General features: G+C 43.8%; 1 protein-coding gene across 2 annotated transcripts in view; it reads right to left on the minus strand.

The window, feature by feature from the left end:
• METTL13 (methyltransferase 13, eEF1A lysine and N-terminal methyltransferase) overlaps positions 1-23,958 on the minus strand; it is a 527,633-nt gene that overhangs the window by 495,809 nt on the left and 7,866 nt on the right. The window contains exon 1 of one of the 2 annotated variants that reach the window (XM_044062735.1): positions 20,319-20,415. The exons of the other annotated variant lie outside the window; for it this stretch is intronic. The gene's annotated coding sequence lies outside the window, so the exon portion shown is untranslated. Of the gene's footprint in view, positions 1-20,318; positions 20,416-23,958 lie in introns of those variants that run through there. 2 annotated transcript variants of the gene reach the window in all.

Here is a 23,958-nt window from a genome sequence, read left to right on the forward strand (position 1 = left end):
AACAGGCTCCCACTGCATGTGAAGCTGTGCTCCTGAATGACCCTATTCAAGTGCAACCTTGACAACTGTATGGGTGATTGCAAATTCACCCCTGGGATGGCACCTAGGTCTCTTATGGTCAGGGCCAGTCAGTGATTATGAAAGAAATCACTCTGCTAACAATGACCATCTAATTATGCTCAATAAGAGTACTTGTGTTTTTACACGGCTAGGTTTGTAAACGCCCTATGGCCATTAAGCTAGTAATCTCCTATGAACCTATGTGGGCCTCCCAACATATTCTCTTCAACATCCCCTGCTGATGTCATTCACTATAAGCTGACCTGCAGTATTGCAAAAGTCAGTCTTGTGCCATGGCGCTTGCTAAAGTACTGAGTTCTGTAAGTCTGTGTACTTAGGTATGGGTTCTGTTCTCACTGCGGTCAAGTGTGTGTGTGTGTGTGTGTGTGTGTGTGTGTGTGTGTGTGTGTGTGTGGGTCTAGCCAGAAGAGCATAAGTGTGTATACTTGCACATGCCTACACATTCATTTCATGCAGAACTCCTAACATCCTCTCTCCAACATGCCCTGCTGATGTCATCCACTAGAAGTTGAACTGCAGTCTTGTAAAATTCAGACTTGTGCCTTGGTGCTCACGTAATGTACTGAGCTCTGTAGTCTGTGTACTCAAATAGGCAGGGGTTCTGTTCTTACTCCAGTCAACTGTGTGTATGTACTTGCTTGACACTACATTACACCAGCATGTGGGACGCTGTTATTGCCACATTCTCCTGACCAGACACTGTTGATATCATCAGCTATGTGTGATTTGTGGATGTGCACTATTCCCACTCGGGTAGGGTCAGAGACAGGCCTGGAGGCCAGGCAGAAGTCACCTCATCCTAACGATACGGATTAGAGTGGCATGCAATTTAGTCTATCCAAATACATCATAGCATGGTTTGTATGTACTTTGTTTTCTTGGCGATTAACCTATGTGGTGTCTCCAGCAGCTGCAGGTGTCTGGTGAGGTACATACAAAAGAGAGCATTATACTGTGTATTAGTGTTCTGATGAGGTTCAAATACAGTGTTGTAATATAATCCTGAGATCTGACTACAACGGCATGACTTATGATATGCAAAACACTGGCTTTAAATACCAGTATAGACAATTGGTGGTCAAAGTTCAGACTGCTATGTACGTGTGTTTGCATCACTGGGTTTCAACATAGCAGGACTATTGTCAATGCTGTAATTAGCAGGAAATTACACTTTGCAGAAGGCCAAAACAAAGATGCATTTTTGAATTTATTTGTAGACTGTGTGGCTTTCTCACCAATCATTTGTCTGTGTTATCCCCGCCTGTAGTATGTTATCATCACAGGTGGACTCAATGATTGCACCCAGTATGCAAGAATCAACAAACACGGTCAGCCAAAGGCCATATACTTTAGCCTGAACTGTCAAGAAATAGATTCCAAACAGTAGAGCACCAAGCATGGATCCCTTGGGTACACCAATGGTGACAGCTCTCCTGTTATAGGTTGATTCACCAACTTTCACATTATGTGTTCTGTCAGTGAGCCAACTAGTTACCTATCTAGTGACATGAGGTTTAATCCCCAGCTGGGAGAGTTGCTCAATGATCCCAGCGTGGAGGATTGTGTTCAAACCCCAGGCCAGTTGAGGACTGCCAATATGCATGGTCTTATCTAAATCCAGGCCTATCACGCAGAATCAATGGACTGTGACAACATCACAGATCATCTATCACGTGACTCATCACATACACCTTCCTGAGACAGTTAAAAAAACACCCCCTCCACACAGCTGCAGAAGGGTGTTTTCAACATGCATCCATTTGAGTGGGGGGGGGAGCAACATCAGATCTATGCATGTACAGACACATCCTGACTCTCCTCCATCTGTGAGGTAGACAAACATGTCATCATAGATCTTTTCTAAATGGACACTAGTGATATCCCAGCTGTGTGCAACAGACCTATGTGAGTTGTTAATGTTACATCATGTCTGTTACATCTGTTAGATTACCTAAAAGAGATCATTGAGGGGATGCATGACGCCAACACTATCAGCCTTTTAAACATGACAAGGGCAAGGATTTGACAAATCCACACTGAGGTATTCACTCAGCACTGTCAGATGTCGCCATGTACACCTATATCACTAAGTGGGTAGATGGGTGTATCACATACATGGCATCTTAATATGTGATGTGACCTAGATCTCAGGCACATACATCAGGGCTGTCTGCTAGGCCCTCTCCTGTCCATTATTTAAGTGATGGACACCACAAATGACATATACATCCTGTGTCCAAACAGCTGCCTGAAGAAAGTACAGTTGTGCACACTTACAATAAATGTAGATGTTAGAGTGCATTCACTGTTTCAGTCATCATACTTGGGTTATCTGCCTGCAGGTAGCCCACGGTCGGCCCGAATACCAGAGTCATGGGATTTCTGCATCGGATGCTGTCACCTCTTTCATGATGCCAGGGGTATAAAACATGCAGCCAACGCCAATACATCAGTTTGTCTTGACCCAGATGTCAGGAGCCCACAAAATAGGAAGCAATTAAATGGTGTGGAACACCTCCAGTAAAAAGTAAATACCATAGCCATAAGATATGGCCAAAAAGAGCAAAGGCAGAAAGCATAGACAAGTAAGGGGGCTGGAGGGAGCGAACCAGGATTGCAACAGTGAATGCAATCAAACATCTACATTTATGGTTGTTGTGTCTTTCGGCTTTTCCCGGTTAGGGGTCGCCACAGCGGAACTCCAGTCCACTAATCATTGGTAGTTGATTTTTACGTGCCGAGTTACCAGCCCTGATGCACAACCTTCAACGAAGGCACGCCCATTCATGCATTTCACCACGCAGCAGACGCTCTTGCTGAAAATCGAACCGGACAGCATCTTACTCTGAGGTGACAACGCTACCGCAGCACCACCACCGCAGGTCTTAAGTGTACAAAACTGTACTATGTTCTTCATGTTTCACTGTTGCAGTCATCACACTTGGGTTGATTCCCAAAGCTGAGGAAGGGTGGAGGCAGTCAAGAAATATTAGAGCTGGCTAGCAGGCCTTGTAAGACTGCTATGGCAAATCCAGCTCTGGATTTAGAAAAGACAGGCAAGTGGCAATGCTTGGTGAAGGTGAGTACAGAACTCCAGATTGCAGCTTCCAGGATGTCCCTGGTAGGGACTCCCCCGAGAAATGAGGTAGACGTAGCCCTAGTGGAATGAGTTTTGATCCCCTGTGGGATAGGTTTTATTTGGAAATGGTTTGCTTTGAAATGGCCTTGCCCTCTATCCCTATGGCAAAGCTGACTAACAGCTGGTCAGATTTTCTGAAAGGCTTAGTCCTGTCAAGGTAGAACCTGAGCTGTCTGTGCACATCCAAGGAGTGCAGGATCCTTTCCCCTTTATTCTGAGGATTAGGGGAAGAAGGTTGGTAATTGGATGGATTGGTTTAAAGCCACATTGGATACCACCTTGGGCATAAATGATGGGTTAAGTCCTGAGGGGAAACCCTGTCCACATGGAAAATAATGAAGGGTTCCACAGCCATGAGAGCCTGCAACTCAGAAGCTCTTCTTGCTGAAGTGATGGCTAGAAGAAAGGCTGTTTTCCAAGAGAGGAATTTGAACTCTGCTGTTGCAGCAGGCTCAAAAGGGGGAAGTGTGAGCTTCTCCAGTACAAAGTTGAGGTCCCAGGCAGGAGTTAGCTCCTCTCAGGAACTGTTTGATCAGAGGGTGAGAGAAGAGGGGTGGCTCAGTATTGTAATGGGCTGGGATGGCAGAAGCATGAATCTTAATTGATGAGAAGGACAGGCCTTTGTGGAGCAGCTCTGCTAGGTAATCTAGGATTTGAGGTAAGGTGGGCAAGGCTGTGTCCTTTCCTTGAGACTGCCTCCAGGAACAGTATCTTTTCCACTTTTCTGAATAGGATGTCCTAGTACTAGGCCTCCTGGCCTCAAGGATGACATTCAGCACCTGTTTGCTGATGGTTGCTGGTGGTGTATTCAGGGAATAAGCCAGGCTGCAAGGTTCAGGGTTTGCAGCTGAGGATGCAAAATCTGTCCCTCCTGCTGGAGCAGCAGAGAGTGGGTCTGATGTAGGTGCCAGGGTGGCACTGCTGTCAGACTGCATAGGAGTGGGTACCAGTGCTGGCGTGGCCAGTCTGGTGCAATAAGGATTGTCCTTGGTCTGTCCTGCTTGAGCTTGAGTAGTACTTTTGAGAGGAGGGGCAGAGGGGGAAAGGCATAGATTGAGAGGTTTCCCATGTAAAGGATTGGGCACCCACTTTCCATGCTTGGCTGTTGGGATTTCTAGTGCAAAATTTGCTCAATTGATGGTTTTGGGTGGAAGCAAAGAGGTCCACCTCTGGTGTCCCCACCTGTGGATTAGAAGTTTGAATGAGTTGGGTTTCTGTATCCACTCGTGTGGGTCCAGTAGATTTCTGCTTAAGTCGTCTGCCAGTGAATTTTGTTTGCCTGGCAGGAATTGAACTTGCAGGTGCACTTGATTGCTCAAGGCTGTGTTCTACAGGGCCATGGCTAACCTGCAGAGTGGGTAGGAATGAGTTCCCCCTGCTTGTTTATGTACCACATAACTGTGGTGTTGTCTGTCTTTATCAAGCGTTGTCCTGGAAGGATAAGGTATTTGAAGGATGTCTGTGCATTCTGTACAGCTAACATTTCTTTTTGATTGATATGCAGGTGAATTCGTCCTGGGCTCCTTTTGCCTAGAATGCATTTGCCTGCCATGTGAGCCCCCCATGCATAGTCTGATGCATCTGTTGTTAGGGTTTGGGTGGCGAGGGGATGAGCGAAAGGAAGTCCCTTGTTGTGGTTGCAAGCTTCTGCCCACAAAAGGAACTCCGTCCTTAGACAAGGAATGATAGGAATCAGTGTTTCCAGGTCCTGAGAATGTTGACACCAGAGACTTTAAGTACTATTGAAGTTTCCTCATATGCAGTTTTGCGAATGGAATTAGTAGAATGCATGAGGCCATGAACCCTAGAGCTTGCAGTATTTTTCTTGCAGATAGCTGGGTTTTGGTGGCCAGAAGTTTGAAGTAATTTGACAAATGAACCTGCTTTTCTGGAGTGAGGAATGCCACCTGGGAAGTTGTGTTCAAGCTTGCAGGGCGAGTTTTCCTCCTAGGGGTGCAAGTACTTGGGCATGGCTGGGAAGGATGATAGACAAGTCACTGTGAACTTTTTCCATAAGGGGGTGGCTTACCACTCCCTGTTTTTGAGGTGGGAGCACTCCATTGTTTAGATCTCTGCATACCCTGAGTCTGTAGTCTTTGTGGTCTGTTGCCCCTGGGTTTGGACTGAGAAGGTCTGGGAGGGACTGGAAAGGACCAGTTTTTAGAAGGTCAATGCCTACTGAAATCTAGGTGGCTGTACCTGTAAGAAATTTTTAACAGTCTGCATAGATTTAGCTTTTTCCTCCATCTTTTTAAGAACTACTACTGCTTTGGGGCCAAACATTCCTGGTTTAATGGAGCATCTAGTAGTTTTGCTTTGACATGGTCTGACAAGATTTGTTCCTTCAGCCAAGCATGCCTTCTCAGTACAGACCCAGTGACAGCAGCCCTGCAAGATGCTTCTAAGGCATCAAAACCACACTGCAAAGTAACAAACTTGGTTTGCAGAATGCATGAACTCTTGTAAATCTTTATTTTCTGCACAATCAGGAATCAACAACATTTTTTGTTTAATTAGTTCCATAATATTCTGCTGGTACTTCAACATGTGAAACTGACAATTTAAAGCCCTGATGGTAAGGGTTGCAGAGGTATATACCTTCTTACCCCATCTGTCTAAAGCCCTAGAATCCCTGTCCGAAGGAATAGGGTTTTGGCTGTAGTAGCCTCAATACCTTTAGGTCCCTGGGAAATGGTCTCTGAATCCGCACTGGGATTTTTAAAAAAACAAAATCTGTGAGAGTCAGGTACTCTGTAGTACCCTGTCAGGCTTTCTAGGAGCTGGTGGTAAAGTATCAGGGGTAAGACTGGATTCCATGAAGACATCATCTACAATATCCAGGACAGGGGGCATAGCTAGAGGCCTGTACTGAGGCAAGTCTAAAAATTCTCTGAGTCTCTTTTTGGACTGTGGGTAGTCCTGGCATTCCCAGTGGAAATGCTCTCAAGGTATACAAGGTTTCACTGAAAGAAAAGTCCTCTGGAGGGGAAGCAGAGGGAATGTAATCCTCTGCATCTGAATCCTCACAGATAGATAAGGGTATGTCCTGGTAATCAGAGGGAAAGGAATCATCGGACTCATGATCTGAAGAATCAGAAGGAAAATCAATTTGTTGTCTTTTAGAGGGGGAAGGCTGGCTTCCCCTAATTAAAGTACTAAGGTCTTCAGCCATTCTAAGCATTTGTTTCTGTGGCATGGGAGCTTGAGGATGCGCTTTGGTCGTTGGTTTCCTAAGCATAGTGCGAACTCTGGGCATGAGAAACTCGGAAGTTTTAGTCAGAAATGAAGTAGTTGGTTTAATACGAACATCGGAAGGTTTGAATACACCCTCAGATGCCGGTGCCTGCACAGCGGCTCCGGAACCATCCAATGTAGAGACATCCGCAGGTTCCTAAGTCGAAGAAGCATATCGTGGCATACCAGACTCCGAATGGGTCTCAGTAGAGGCTTGCGAATCTGCAGAAGTGGGTATCAGGGGCTGTGAAGGCATCTGAGTACCGGTGGACTGACGACTAGCTTAATGGAAGCGTCATCAGCAGTTTTCGACCTATGCAGTCTGTCTCTGTCTTTACCCTTACGTTTTTCGGAAGATCGGTAGTCAAATGGCTTATTGAAGCCATTTCGGAATACGGTAAACAACAGCAAAAGAATTTAGTGACAAAGACAGCCTGTTGATGAATAGTTCAGGTGTTAAGCAAGACACAAAAACGACAGCAAAGAACGTTGTGGTCTGGGCCTAAGCAGGTGACGCAGTAAGAATGAAAATCTCTGTGAGGTATTTGCTTTCCACAGGCAAGACAATTGTTAACATTTTCCTGACATCGGTTATAGCAAGAAAAAAGGGTCCCCAACGGGGTACTTACCTGTAGAAGACTTCAGGTTTGAAACTCGAAAAACAAAAATTTCAGATAGCGGCCGACCGACACTTGCGAACTGCTTCTGCTTTGGCCTCCCGCACAGCAAGAAAAGCTGATGTAATGGCGTTGGCTGCATGTTTTATACCCCTGACGTCATGGAAGAGGCAACAGCATCTGACGCAGAAATTCCAAGACTCTGGTATTTGGGCCGACTAAGGGCTACCTGCAGGCAGATAACCCAAGTGTGATGACTGCAACAGTGAAACACAAAGAATATCTACAGATTGTGGGCAATCATTAACTCAAACTGTAATAGGGGTATAATACAGACAGTATCAAAACAGAAAGATTGTTGCCACAGCCATGACAACACCTGCAATGACGAAAAAAAAAAAATACGGGGAGATTTGTTACATCAGGAAAACAAACATATGACCCACATATAATATGGACATCACACCCTATAATCAGACCAATAGGTATGGGACCATGTCCTGGGGTAGATGGTAAGTGGAACGTCCACCAGCATGTAATCAAAGTGCTGACTACTCCCTTGCATGTAACACAACTACTGAGTATGTGAAGGAAATCAACATCAGAGGCTATAATACCTCTACAGTTCGCAGCCTTCATCACACCAATAACTAAGTACAATGCACCCTTCTTCATACACCTCCCTACACATCTTCTAGTGATGTGTAGCCAAAGTGTGCCACCTTTTTCACAGTGAGCTGTCACACATCTTATTGGCCATACCTAGGTATTCTTTTTGTGACATAAACATTACTGTCTGATGGTGCAGAACCCCCATTAAGTTGTTACACCAAATGCATGTGTGCTACCTGTTCTGGTGATGCACACAGTACATAAATAGGCGTCTGATAACATTAATGGCATGGGTAACATTCATGACAGTGTGGATTGTGCCATATACAGATGCCATGCACACCAGTCAACTAGCCTATATTGATTGTAATGTTGCATACAGGTATAGCACTTTCCCTCCTAACACCTCCACCAAATGTTACAGTGCCAGGACAGTATGCTTGATTACCCTCAGTGTATGGACGTATCATAATAATTATACAAGTGCGTTTGTGCAGAATCACATCTGATCACTCTAAATCACATATGTTATGCCAGAGACATGGGATTACTGGTGATATTATTCTGATATTGTCCATGATTGTGCTTGCTTCTTTTAATGTTGTCCATGAGCCTTTACACTCGTATTTAGGCAAATCACTTCGCACAGTTCACAACATGCGCCCTACCCAAACTGTATGCAACATCCCTGATAGAGGTCCTCTACATTATTCATGTAAGGATGCTCATCTCACACAGACATCCTCCCCCTTATTATGTCACCTTGTGTGACTGTCACATAATGCACATTTTCACCGTGCAGTCCCTACTGTACCATATTAATGTACAATTGGCGATGCTGCTACAAATGTCTTTCATTGACATGCCCTCATCTGCTGGTTGTTTCAAATGTACTATTTCCCTGTGTTAATTCTTACAATTAATCTGTGTGCTCCTATTCAATACACACATTTACTGGAGTGTTTATTTTACGTGGCAGTCCATGTACCCTTACAGATCATTTACACAACTTCAGTTCAGAATGCCATGAATAGGATTTCACAGTAATCTGCACTGTAGTTACACTGTCGTGTACTGTGTTTGGACCATATACTTAATCATACCTCTCAACTGTCTAGATTTTTACAGAATGTCCAGATTTTTGTCTTTATATCTTTTGGTGTGCTCTTTATCCAATTTGTGGTTTTCTGACTTATCACTGGGATGATCTCTGGACTGATGTATCTCAATTACATACATTTGAGATTCAGATTTCAAATCCTTCAGAACATGCATCTTAACATAAACCCCTGGTTACTCTAGCACATTTCAAATTATGTCAAATATGTCCCTATTTCTGGGTCATTGTCCCCCCATTATGCTGGCTTTTGTCCAGACTTCTTGCACTAAGAGATTGAGAGCTATCTGTTAAGCCATGGTGAGCAATGTGGCATTCCCCGCAAAACTGCGGACCTTCAGTGCTCTGATTTAAACAGGATTGTTATCCATGGTCACTTACATGGTTTCCTGGCAGGCAGCACTGTTATCAGCCAAGAAACCTCGCTTACTTATGTTTAAATGAGGTGCACGGCATGAATGGGCACCAAGCACTGCTGCTCACCACGCATCACCGTGCACACATGTAAACTCCATACAGGCTTCTTAATTCTGGGCGGCACAGTGGCACAGTTTAAGTGTTAGCAGCCTCATCGAGGTTCTCGGTTCTGGGATTCTCGGCTGGGGTTGCATGTTCTCCTGTGTTCGCGTTGTTCCTCTCCGGGTCTCCCACATAAATAAATTGAATCCCAGGGACCATCTCTAACTGTAAGTCACTAGTCAATCAAATGACCTCCTTCAACATTTCTCCTTCCAACCACAGATAGCACCAAAAAATTACAGCCTACTACAACTGCCTCTGGCAATCTGCCTAGCGAACATCTTAAAATAGCAGATGAGGCTTGTAGCATATCTAGTCTCACTTATAATAAACCGACTCATATCTGAAAATAAAGGTCCCCTTGCTACGGAAAAAAAAAACACTCAATTTTACTGCACAACGGCAGAATAAATAACAGGTATTTCAAACTATAAGCCAACTACCATTTTATCTGTCCTATCAAAATATTAGAAATATATATTAATAAGCACATTCTCAACTAACAATTATCCAGCTTCTGTTTTAAACCCAACACAGTTTCCGTCCTCATCACAGCAAAACTACTGCTTTGTTGAATTTTGCTAATACTGTTAACACCCACAGAAACACTAAAAACCTAGTCTCCGTCATCTTCCTAGACTGATCAAAAGCTTCTGATACTGTCTCCCACCAGAAATGCTTATGTAAGCTCTCATCCTTAGGACTCACCAACTCTTCACTGCAGTGGCACCATAGCTACCTCTCAGACACAGCCTTAGTATTGAAATGGAAAAATGATTTGTCCGCCCTCTTGCCAGTAACTACTGGTATCCATAAAGATCTATACTGAGACCATACTTTTAAACATATTCATCAATGGTATCTACACCGCTACAAAAAAATGCTACCCTTGTTCATTCCACCTTCTGGGGTGTTTTTAGCCTGAACTCACTCTCTTTCCTTCAACAGCCTGTGCTAATCAAAGCTTGATGTATTGACAGCAAAACACACTTTTAGAAATGAACAGGAACACAGCCTGACCAGAACCTACTCTACTCTGCCAAAACTCCCTCTAAACTCCCAATACCTTACCCGACAAACTTTATTGAATGAAGCATGGCTAAATAATTCACAACTACTTCTAAACCACCCAAAAACAAAATTACTGCTCTTTACCCCAAAAAACATCCCTACCAAAACAACATTATTCACTACTGTCTTTGCCAATACCATCATAACAGAACAAGTAAACCACACAATATTAGTGGGGGTCATTACAGATGACCAGTTGAAATTCAACCACCATGTATCACAAGTGGTTAAAGCACACTCACCAAGAAAAAAATTATGTAAATTAAACAGGTAAAAACCTACTGTAGCGTAGATAAACTATGGAATCATATCCCTCCCCCACTGAAATCTACATAAAATGTACTCATTTAAAACACAAGAAAATGTCATAACCCAATGGACCTGCTACTGTACATTTCTTGGAAAAATGCCAGCGTAATCTTCAGCTTGTCATACCATCAAACCATATCTCTAGAATCAGAAGCTTATGCCCAACAACAAGTCTTCACCAATTCCTGAATAGTTTTACTGGTACCTCCCAGCCATACACACAGTTATAACACAATCTCATCTCTACACTTCTAATATAAACCACAGTAGTCTCTGAACCTGATTAATAATGTACCTCTTTAACCATGAAAAAATGTAGCTTGGGTAGAAAATAACCAAGAAAAATACAAAACCAACTCCTGGAAGTGAGAGGAAAGCCCAAATAAACAGTGAATGGAGTAAAGACACACAAAGATCTATTAAATCCACTTCAGACTCAGTAAGGGCTTTCGTCCTGACACGTATAGGACTTTATCAAAACATATCATATCTGTCAAGATGTCCGTTACTTTCAAAACAAAGGAACAATGTTTAAAGGAACCACAGCTCCTTGTTCCCTTAGTGATGGGTGTGAGTAGTAAATGGGTGCTTGAATAGGAACTTTAAATTATGTAAATATTGTTTGTTTGTATTTGTCAGGGCTATAACAGGTTCTATGTGGGTAAAACAGAAAGGTCTCTATGTAAAAGAATGTATGAACACCTTGATGCCATAGAAATCCACAACAATAATGCCCTATACAAACACACACTTTCTTGTGATGCCTATAATGGTTTTAAGTTTGGTATTCTGCATAAGAAAAACATTAGGGGTGACAATTGGTCTAATGAAATATACAAGAGTGAGTTTAGATGGCAGTTAATTCTCAACACCCCCCCCCCAGGAATGAATGAACACACATCATTGATGCAGATTTTAAGGGATGGGGCATCTATTTTATAACACATTTTTATATAGAGTATTATTGCTATTGAGTTTTATTAATTGCTGATAATCACACATTCAGTGTTTTACTTGTACATATTTTTACTAGCTAAAAATGGTTCTTATGGGCTTGTTTAAGACTGTTTTTATGGATATTACTTTAATTCTTGATTGCTTTAATTAGTGTTGTGCTATTTAACTGTTGCAAAGTTGGCAGGTACTTTGGTTTTGATAAAGTCCTATACCTGTCAGGACGAAAGCGCCTACAGAGTCTGAAGTGGATTTAATAAATCTTCATAGGTTCATACTAGGCTATCTGCCCTAGGGCATTTATAAGCCTATCCAGAGTGTGTTTGGCTTTCGCCCCCCATTTTAAATAAATTTTGCTATGCCCTTTTTCGAGGTTAGTATACAGTGCCTCTGTCTAACAGTGACACAGAAGTGATACCCGGGATAAATCTATTATCTCCCATCCACTCATCAAGATTCCTCTTGAAGAGAGTCAATGAGGGACTCTGCCTAACCTGGACTGGGATTTTATTCCAGAGTGAAGGGAGCCTCTGGGTTATGAATCTGTCCCTCCAGCATGTCCTATTTATTTCAGTGCTGAGGTTCAAGTCTCTTGAGCGCGTAGCTCGATGGGATTTGGATTTTCTGAGGTGCAGCATGTCCATTAATTCTGGGTTGGACATGGCTTTATACGTCAGGTACAGATTGCCTCTGAGCAGGCTGTATGCCACTGAGTAGAGCTGGAGTTTCTTTAACCGGGCAGCATAAGGCATCTGTTTGAGCCCTTTGATCCTCTTGGTGAGGTACTTTTGGGGTCTTTCCAGTTGCTGCAGGTGTCTGGTAAGGTACATCCCAAAAGGGGCATTGTACTCAATTATGGGCCTGATGAGGGATGAGTAAAGAGGCACGATGACCTCCCCTGATCTAGATACGAATCCCTTCATGATTAGGTGGGCTATATAAAATGTTTTTCCAACCACTTTGGCCACGTGGTTGTCAAATGAGAGACTGCTATCAACTTGGGTCCCCAGGTCCCTAATTACTTCTTCCATACTTAATGGATTACCACCTATGTGGTAATTTGTGGGCATTTTGTTTTTGCCAAAGGGCATGGCTATACACTTTTTGGCATTTAGTTTGAGGCCATGGCTCTGGCACCAGTTGTCTGTTTCTATGAGGCCCTTTTGGAGGATGCTTGTGTCGGCTGGAGAGTCGATTATGGCGCCTAGTTTGCAGTAATCTGCAAACTTGGTCAGCCGCAGTCCTTTTGTGTTAGCCTGTACCTCCCAGAAATATATACCGAACACGAGAGGTCCCAGGACTGAGCCTTGTGGGACGCCACTTGTAACTGGTTTGGAGTCTGACATGGCTCCAGCAATTCTAACCATGTGGGTTCTGTCCTTGAGCCAGTTTGCAACCCATCTAGTGACATAGGGGTTTATATTTAAGCTGGTGAGCTTATCTATAATGCCCGAGTGGGGTATTGTATTGAAGGCTTTTGCAAGGTCCAGGTAGACTGTGTGGACCACCTTCCCCTCGTCAATGGCCTTAGTGACTGTTTCAAAGAAATCAACCAGGTTTAAGAGGCAGGATCTGCCCTTAACAAAGCCGAACTGGGTAGGATCCAGTGTCTGTAGGTTCACAATATCTTTATTTATGAGGTCCATGATGATCCTTTCCATAGCTTTGCAGACCAAACTAGTCAGGCTTATGGGGCAATAATTTCCAGGATCCGTTGAGGCACCACCTTTGTGGAGAGGGACCACTGTTGCTGTACGCCACTCTTTGGGTACATATCCTGTAGTAAGGCTGAGATTGAACAGTAGTTTTATGTTTGGGTTTAGCTCTTCTTGGAGTTCATGTAGGATGCAGCCCGGGACAACGTCTGATCCCATTGATGCTGTGTTTTTTGCTTTGGAGAGGGTGGCTCTTACCTGAGCATCTGAGATGTCAGGGGGCAGTACTCTGCTGGGATAGATATTTGCCCTTTTGGTAGGGAAGGGGGGGAGAAGTTTGCGCTGAACCTGTCAGCTAGGATGTTGGCAATGTCTGTGGTTTCGGTGTATTTTTTGTCATTTTGGACTAATTCTGAGCATATCTGGGAATTCCCACCCTGGTTCCTAACATAACTAAAGAAAGCCTTGTGATTATCCTTAGTGTCCTGTGCAATTTTTCTCTCGAAGCTGACCTTAAACGATTTTATGAGTGCCCGTAGTTTTTTGCTAATACTGATCAGAGATGCATTCCCTTTTTGGGATTTTGCTCTGTCATGTAGTAGCTTCCTCCTTCTATTGTATAGTTTGTTTATGGCTGGGGTCCACCAGACAGGACGCCTGCCTTTGGAGGATTGGGTCTTGGTTTTATTTGGGATTGCATGATCCATGCATTCCTGAAGGCGTTCATAGAATGCATTTATAAAGGATTCTGCAGTCTGGGCCGTATTTTCCACAGGCCCGGGGGCTTTGAAGGATTCCACCTCGGTTTTGGGGAGTGTGAAATTTGCTTTAGAGAAGTTTTTCACTGTGGTTTTCTGGGCAGGGGCTGGGGTCGGGATGTGAATATCTAGTGAGATTAGTTTATGGTCTGATCTTACCAGTGAGGGATACACTACAGGTCTGGAGCATACAGTCCCCATGTTGGTGATGATCAGGTCCAGTATGTTTTCCCCTCTTGTGGGAGTGGCAACAAGTTGTTCCATAGCATTTGAGTTTATAAATTCTAGGAACCTTCGGGCTAGGGTGTTGGAGCTAGAGTAATCCTCCTAGTCTATGTTAAGGTAGTTGAAGTCACCCAGTATAATGGTGTTTGGAGAGACCTTCATATTTTCCAGTGTTCTCAGGAAGGCCGATTGGGGTTCCTGGGTTTGGGAGGGTGGTCTGTAGCAGGCTATAAGCTGGAAGGCAGTTTTACCCACTGTTAGTTGCACATGGATAGTCTCTGATGCTTCGTGCTGTGCCACCAACCTGGAGGTGTGGGTATCTTTGACGAATATTGATACTCCCCCTCCTTTTGTGGTTCGGTCCAAGTTTTGGGGCCGAAAAACATGGCATGAGGTATAACTTGGTAGTGCTGGGATGCTCTCGGGAGCCTTGAACCAGGTTTCTGTTACTGCACAGATATCAATGTTCTCCATGCTAAGGAGAGTTTTGAGTGCGTGCATCTTGAGGTTTAGACTTCTGGCATTGAGTAGCATTACTCTTAGTTTCTTATCCCTTGTGATACCTATGGAGGTGGGTTTGTCTTTTGAGCCTTGCCTAAAAAAGGCACTATGGGGATGGCAAGAGCCTTTGCCAATATCCGAAAGCCCAGGGGTGACAGGTGCAAGCCGTCCCTAGCGAAGCATCGTGGCTTGTCGAGCATGTCATCCCAGGCAGACAGGCATTGGATCCCCTTTGAATGACACCAGTACTTAAGCCAATTGTTGAAATTGATCATCTTGTCTTCATATTGTGGCATCATTCTTGGTGAGGGTAAGATGCTACTCAAGGTCAGGGTCATACCGGCCTGGGCTACATGCTCAGAGAGCTCCTCTATGTCTCTTTTCATGCAGTCCAGGGAGGTACGTCTCAGGTCATTCACACGAGCATGGACAATGACTGAGTCATATTTGTACTTGCCTTGGAGTGACCTGAGTACTTGTGTTATGCGGCGGATCCTAGCACCCGACAGGCAGCTCACCGTGACCTTCTCCTTGTTCAGCCTGGTGAGCGGGACGTCAGTGTGCCTGACGATAGAGTCACCTATTACAAGTGTATCAGGTGTGTTGTTTAGCCTTAAGGGCTGTGACTGTTCGGCACACTGGCTTTGCGAGCTATGTGTTGCACATGTTTTGTTTTGGAGTAGCAGTTGCTTGGGTGTCTGCTTTGGAGGTATCTGCTGCTTAGGCAGATTTTTATTTAGAGCCTCCGAGTATGTTTTTGTGTGTTTATGTGTTTGGTTTGCTGTCGTGGTAGGACTATGTGAGACTGGAATTGTAGTGAGTGTGGTTTCCTTCTCCTCCTGACTGGTTACGCCAGTACTGAGTTGAGAGAGCGTAGCCTCCAGTTTGGCTATATGGTTGCATCTCTCACATGTGTTGGAATTTGTTGGGAGGAGGAGAGGGTTGCCTGTGTACATGAGGCAGTTGTAACATTGCCTCAAGATTCCCAGATTCACCAGCTGGACCGGAGAGGAGATTGACAACTGACCTTTGGACATGCTAGAATAGTATTGGGAATTCCTTTATAATTGAAAAAAAGGGCCAATGGGGAACAAAGTACTCAAGGGGAGTTTGTGAGGGTGTAGTGCTTTTAATTTTTTAGTGCTGACTTATATAATTGCTTTAGTGAGCAAGTGCCAGGCTTTAGAGTGGGAATAGGGTGTTTATTATGAGAACTAGATCAGTTCTAAGGGAAAAAGTGAAGTGTGTGTCTACACTCCATTGACTGTTTATCTGGGCTTTCCTCTCACTTCCAGGAGGTGGTTTTGTATTTTACCTCTTAACTATAATATTCACATTTTCTGCCCTAAGGAGTTCCTGCCCTCACTTCCACTTCTTTGAATTTCTAATCAAAAAGACCTATTATCTATTTGATGAACCCACCAATAATCCTATTCAAATGTCTACAGTTCAAAATCCACTAAATGTAGAAGTATATTTTATACTTTAATCACCTCCTTTATTTCATACGAACATAATCTAATTAGCAAATGTATGTGTAATTGTTAACATACATTATGGAACAGCTCATTAAAAATGTTTGCAATATATACAATAGTTTCTCCCTGGGCCTCCCCTGAAAGGATCTTTTTAATTAAACCTAGTGAGACAAACCTGGCAAACAAAACAAAATAAAATTAAATAAAAAAAATATTTTTTTGTGATGATGAGAAGTTTGAGATCCTTGGGTATAAAGAGGTTTTTGTATAGCTGTCTCTGGAGAGAGATTTGTACTGAATTTGTTAGCGAACATATACGGAGTATCGATGAGATCAGAGTAGGCAGTTCCATTACTAACGGTGACCTATGTTCATTGACAGTGAGGCGGCTGAGGCACCCAGGGGAGCTAGACAAAGACTACCATCCCCTTACACACACACACACACACACCCATGTCAGAGGGAAGGAAGTGCAATAGATGTGATGCTTCAGCATTCTCACCTCTGTAGCAATTCAGCCAATATCCTGCCTCCTTAAAGACAATGACCCCCTGCATGTACCTGACCCTCCCTGAAAAACAAGGATAAGGTGCACCCAGGTGTGCACCCTCCCCCTCCCAAGATAGGCATAGGTTCATAGGTAGGTACTAGGCTATTGGCCCTAGGGCCTATGTAAGTCTAGCCAACAAGGGTCCCTGGCTTTCACCACCCATGGATGCTATTTACCTGCACCCCTGTCTAGCAGGGCCACCAATGTAATTCCTGGGGTGAATTTCCTATTACCCATCCACTCATCAAGATTTTTCTTGAAGAGTGCTAATGACGAACTCTGCTCGACATAGATAGGTAGTTTGTTTCAGAGTATGGGAAGTCTCTGGGCCAGGAATCTATCCCTCCAGCATCTTCTGTTAATTGTGGTGACAAGGTTTAGGTCTCTAGAGCGAGTGGCTCTGAGGGATTGGGATTTCTTTAGGTGTAGCATGTCCAGCAGCTCAGGTTTTGACATAGCTTTGTAGGTTAGGCAGACATCACCTTGGAGTAGGTGATATGCTACCGAGTAAAGCCAGAGTTTTTTTGAGGCGGTCAGCAGAGGGTAACTGTTTGAGTCCCATAATCCACTTTGTGGGGTATTTTTGTGGCCTTTCTAGCTGCTGCTGCAGATGACTTGTAAGGTATGGGGCATTGTACTCTATAATGGGTCTGATGAGAGCCGAGTAGAGGGGGACAATGACTTCTTTTTTCCTGGATGTGAACCCTTTCATGCTGAGGTATGCCACTTAGAGGGATTTCCTGACAACTGTGGCGTTGTAATTATCAAAGGAGAGGCTACTGTCCACTAGAATCCTGAGGTCTCATCACTCCTTTGGCATTAAGTGGGCTGCCACCTACGTGGCAGTCCAAGGGTGCAGGGTTTTTACCAAAGGGGATGAAAATGCATTTTTTGGCACTGAGCTTGAGGCCATGGCTCTGACAACAGGCATCAGTCCCAGTGAGGCCCCTTTGCAGGATGTCCACACTGTTTGGGGACTCTACTATGGCACCCAATTTGCAGTCATCTGTCAATTTTGTCAGCCAGAGGCCCTCTGTGTTGGCCTGTACTTCAGAGAAGTAGATCCCAAACAGGAGGCGACCCAAGACTGAACCTTGTGGTACTCCACTTGTCACAGCCTATCCTCCCCTACCAGTGACACAGCCCAAACCTCTATCAAACCACGGGTTTCCTGGCCAGCAGTTAGGGCTTTCACCTCTATGCCACAGAACCGACTGCTATTTAGTCTACCTAAAAAGCCAGTTAGATACTCAGATTGCTATACAGACTGAAAACTGCTTTTATACAAGGTGGTGAGATCAGATCACAAACTAATCTCGCTGGAGGTCCTCATCCCACCCCCACCTGAAATAAAAAAGACCACAGTAAAGAACTTCTCAAAAGCCGACTTCACACTTCTAAAGACTAGTGTGGTCTCCTTTAAGGCCCCGGAAAACAGTACTCAAGCAGCTGAATCACTTACAAATGCCTTCTACCAGCACCTGCAGGACTGCATGGATAAGGCAATCCAAACAAAGACTCTTTGTACCAAAGGCAAGGCCCAGTCTGGTGGACCCCAGCCATAAACAAACTCTACAACAAAAGGAGGAAGCTACTACAAGATAGAGCAAAATCCTTAAAAGGTAAGACACCCTTGATCACTATAAGTAATAAACTAAGAGCTCTCATAAAATCATCCAAAGCAAATTTTGAGAGAAAAATAGCTAAAGACAAAGGACAATCATAAGGCCTTCTTTAGCTATGTTAGAAACCTGGGAGGAAACTCCCAGATATGCTCAGAACTAGTTCAAAATGATGTGAAGATTACTGATTATGACATTGCCAACATACTGGCTGACAGGTTCAGTGCAAACTTCTCCCCTCCCCCAAAAGGTGAGATATCTATACCAAAACCCAAGATTGCAGCCCCCAAACATCTCCAGTGCCCAAGTGAGAACTGCTCTCCAAAGCAAAAACACAGCATCCATGGGACCTGATGGTGTCCCCGGCTGTGTGCTCCACGAACTCAATGAGGAATTAAACCCACAGCTAGGACAGCTGTTTAATCAAAGTCTTACCTCTGGATCTGCAACTGTGGTCCCACTTCACAAAGGCGGTGCCTCCACCGAAAATTACCGCCCATTAGCTTGACAAGCCTTATCTGCAAAGCCATGGAGAGGATCATAATGGACCTCATAAATAAAGACATAGGAATTTGCAGACTTTGGATCCAACCCAGTTTGGCTTTGTCAAAGGCAGATCATGCCTTTAAACTTGGTTGACTTTTTCAAACAGTCACCAAAGCCATTGATGAGGAAAGGCAGTCCATACAGCCTACCTCGATCTGGCTAAGGCCTTGATACAATACCCCACTCGGGTATCATTGAAAACTCATCAGCTCAAATGTTAACCCATACATCACAAGACGGGTTGCAAACTGGCTGAGTGACAGAACCCACAGGGTCAGAGTTGCTGGCGCCATGTCAGACTCAAAGCCTGTCACAAGTGGTGTCCCACAGGGCTCAGTCCTGGCCCACTTGTTTGGCATCTACTTTTCTGAAGTACAAGCAAACACAGGAGGGTTATGACAAAGTTTGCAGATGACTGCAAACTGGGCGCCATAGTAGAAAACACATCTGACACAGATATCCTTCAGAAGGGTCTCACAGAAACGGATAACTGGTGCCAGAGCCACGGCCTAAAGTTAAATGCCAAAAAATGCATAGTCATACCCTTCGGGAAAAACAAGGTTACCCCTAGCTACCAAATAGGTGGCAATCCACTGAGCACAGAAGAAGTTATCAGGGACCTGGGGACCCAGGTTGATAGTAGTCTGTCATTCGACACCCATGTAGCTAAGGTGGTTAGGAAGACCTTCTACGTTGCCCACCTTATCATGAAGGGGTTCTCATCTAGATCAAGGGAGGTCATAGTCTCCCTTTACTCATCACTCATCAGACCAATGATTGAGTACAATGCCCCATTCGGAATGTATCTGACCCGACACTTGCAGCAGCTGGAGGCCAAAAGTTCCTCACCAAAAGGATAAAGGGTCTCAAAAATCTGTCCTATGCTGCCCGACTGAAAGAACTCCAGCTCTATTCAGTCGCGCTTGCTCAGAGGTGACCTTTGCCTAACATACAAGGCCATGTCAAACCCAGATTTGATGAATATGCTTCACCTCAAAAATCTAGATCCATCAGAGCGAGACTTAAACCTCGACACCAAAGACTCCCTATGCTGTGCAAAATCCCGGTACATGTGAGGCAGAGCACCTCGCTGGCCTTGTTCAAGAGAAATCTTGACCAATGGATGGGAGATCGCAGATATACCCCAGGGATTACCTCAGTGTCACTGCTCGACAGAGGCACAGCAAAATAATGGGTATAGTTCCCCATACTAAAGGGGTGGCGTAAGCCACAAAACGATGGGCTAGGCTTGTAAATGCCCTCGGGCAGATAGCCTAGTATGAACCTATGAACCTAAAACAGTAAAATGGTTAGTAGTTCAGCTGTTCACCTGTGTGATTTTAAAGGTGATCCTCTCAAGTTAGGTGTTTTGTATCTCTGCATTCCATGATGGACTGTCCAGGACTACTTTCTCTGCTTTGAACTTAGTTTTGGAATGGGCTTCAACTACCTTGTCACTCTGAAATGGATATAACAGGCAGTTCAGGAATTTATATTTTATTCCATATGCTACTACTGTAACAATAAAATGTGTTTGCCTTGTACATGAACAAACAAAAAGTACTTCAGAAACGTCTTTGCAACTGAAATTTAAAAAAAAAAAAAAAAGTTAACAACATAGCCCTAAAATGCAAGAGCAAAGGATATGCTTTCTTATTAAATGTTAGGCATCTTCGGCAAATTATACCCAAAAATAGAGCAGGAAGCTTTACATTAAAAAAACAAGGAATTGATAAATCCATAAAGCCTTAAAATGATTTGGTATCTACAGGTCGTGTCGGCATTCAGAATGTACATCATTTGTTCCGGCATCCTTTATCTGCTGCACAATCTAAAATACATGCTGATACAGCTGGCCACAAGCAGTCTGTCAATCTTTCCATTTTGGGCAATTCTGAATCACAAGGAAGACTATGCCTTGCATCCAAAAACTGGGGGAGGGAGAGCATTTCTACCTCTTACTGCGTGAAGCCTCTTTAAAACTTTTCACATACATTGTGGATATTGACTAAATAATATGGATCAAGGCAATTAAGGCCCATATGGACTGCAGCCCAGGTAAATGACCGCCACAAAGTAATTTTCTTGGTATTAGAGCAGAACAAACAGTGAGTTAGATCAGGTAAAATAAATTAACATGGGAAAAAACAAAAACTTCTGAAAGCACTTAGAAGAAAAATGTGGCTAATGCTACCAAATTATGACTTTCTGAAATATTTACATTCAAAAGAAATGCAGTATCCTCCAAATTTGAGCTTAGTTTTCCTGTTCCTTCTTTCCGTACATGAAGACAAAGTAAGAAAATCACCCTCAGCAGGGGACAATTCTAGCCCAAATAGGTAAAGCAGAAGAATGATGGAGGAAAACATTGCTGAGCAGTTTTAAAGGCACAAGTTCAACACATCATGCAGTTACCACATCCTGAAGAAATAGAATATATGCTCCCTGAGGTTGAGTACACATTTTTATAGGTTCATAGGTAGATACTAGGCTATCTGCCCTAGGGCATTTATAAGCCTAGCCAGAGTGTATTTGGCTTCCGCCTCCCTATTAGATTAGCCTACTGTGCGCCTCTGTAAAGTAGGTCACAGAAGGTACCCTTTTAAGATTAGTTTACTGTGCCTCTGTCTAGCAGGGATACAGGAGAGATCCCAAGGGTGAATTTGCGATTTCCCATCCACGCGTCCAAATTTCGCTTGAAGAGGGTCAGCGAGGGGCTTTTCTTTGAACAAGTCAAAAGTTCCACCAATATGATCTGTCTGCAGACTGTATTTACACAAATGTATACGGTTAGACTACAGGTTGTGTTCTTCTTTCACAATATACAACAAGGCATTGTACATCTACTACTGCACACCCCCTCCCTTAATACAGCATTCCACTTTCCTTTTCAACTTGCAAAACGTAACTTCAACCTGCAGTTTGGGTTCTTATGAGTTCATAGGATGACACTAAGCTATTGGCCCAGAGGCCCTTATAAGCCTAGCCAAGAATTTTGCCCATGGTCCCACAAAGTCACCAACTGTCTTCCCTGTTCAGCAGGGATACAGGTGAGATCTCAGGGGTGCATTTTCTGTTTCCCATCCAGTCATCCTGGTTCCTCTTAAAATGGGCTATCGAGGTACTCAGCTTGTTAAGGACAGGGAGTCTATTCCAAAGATGGGGGAAGTCTTTGGTTGCAATCAACCTAGGTGCCCAGAGTCCCTCACAACTGACTGCGTGCTTAGTACGTATTTATTAATGTGACAATAAGTGAGGATGCCATTTTACCCAAAGGGGATAAAGATGCATTTCTTGGCATTCAGTTTGAGGCCATGCTTCTGACACCAGTCATTAGTTTGGGTAAGGCCCTCTTGGAGGATATTGACATCACTAAGAGAATTTAAGACAGCAGCCAGCTTGCAGTCATCTGCACACATGGTCAACCACAGCCAAGTGGTTTTGGCTTGCACCTCGGAAAAATATATACCAAACAAGAGAGGCCCCAAGACTGATCCTTGGGGTACACCATTCATTACGGGTCTACTACAAGAGGTGGCTTCCCCTATATTGACTGACTGAGTTCCATCAGTGAGCCATTTAGCTACCCATCTGGTAACATACGGGTTGATGCCTAGCTGGGAGACTTTATTATGCCTGAGAGTGGGGAATAGTGTTGAATGGTTTGGCTAGATCAAGGTATGTGGTATGCACTGTCTTCATCTCATCCATGGCTCTGTGAATGGTTTCGAAGAAGTCGACTAAGTGTAACAGGCATGATCTCCCTTTGACAAAACCAAACTGTGTGGGGGCAAGCTTTTGGAAGTTGCCAATGTCCTTGTTTATAAGGTCCATGATAATGCATTCCATGGCCTTGCAGGCCAGACTAGTTAAGTTGATGGGCCTATAATCGCCTGTGTCAGTGGACGATCCACCTTTGCGTAGAGGGGTTACAGTGGCTGTCCTCCAATTGGCTGGGACAAAGCTAGTCCTCAGGCTTGGGTTGAACAAGGTGCCTAATGAAGCTGAGAGCTCATGCCTGAGTTTGTGTAGGATACAGCCAGGGATGTTATTGGGTTCCCATGGAGACTGTATTTTTTTGCCTTTGAGAGGGCACTGAAGACCAGCTTTTACAACTGACCAACAAGACACTCCACATCAGCCACTGAATCCCCTGATTAAAACATTCTACTTTCCTTTTCAACCTGCAAAAGACATGTTAAATAACTAATAATAAATACAGCAGAGCTAACTTGCATTTGCTATTTGGTAACTGAGCTTCCAGTACCAGTTAAACTAATTGTTAGCAAGGCTTCCATCTTCTTCTTAGTTAATTGTTTTTAAAAGAAACTCCGTTAGTTTAGGACAGGAAAACATCTGTGAATGCCTCCCCACCCATTTTAACAATTTGTCTATTGTTAGCCAATTTAATTTGGGCTAGGAATGACTGTGCATGACCACAACTAATAACTAATTATTTTTATTCCATAATTAGCATGTACTTTATTTTAAATGGGTCTTCTTACAATTACTTGTGCTACAGCTGCCCCAGCAGACTGTCAAAATAATACTGTGATTATTAATCACAGCCTACTTTGCTTCCTTACCAGCCCCAATTCCACAGCCAGCCCTAGACTCCTGTATTTATTCCCTCTTAGGTTCATAGGTTAGTTGCCCTTGCGAGCAATTGTAAGCCTAGCCAATTATCCCTTGTGAGACTCAAACCTTGTACCTTGCGTTTCTAAGGCAAACACCTTAACCTTTAGGCCACCCTCCCAACCCTTATAATTCAGTACATATAACCAATCCCGTAAAATGACATATACATAAAAAAAACCCTTCCAATTGGTATGCATTGTCAATTCCTGCTGCAGCCTATCCAGACTTGAAATGTTCTTTACATTCTTAACCCAGTTTTTCCATGAAGACTCCTGCTGACAATCACCTTAATCCATCCAGTCACACACACATACAAGCAAAAAAATATATAC

Source organism: Protopterus annectens, chromosome 2.part1, assembly GCF_019279795.1.
Source record: "Protopterus annectens isolate FY-2018-M chromosome 2.part1, PAN1.0, whole genome shotgun sequence".
Classification (NCBI taxonomy): domain Eukaryota; kingdom Metazoa; phylum Chordata; order Ceratodontiformes; family Protopteridae; genus Protopterus; species Protopterus annectens.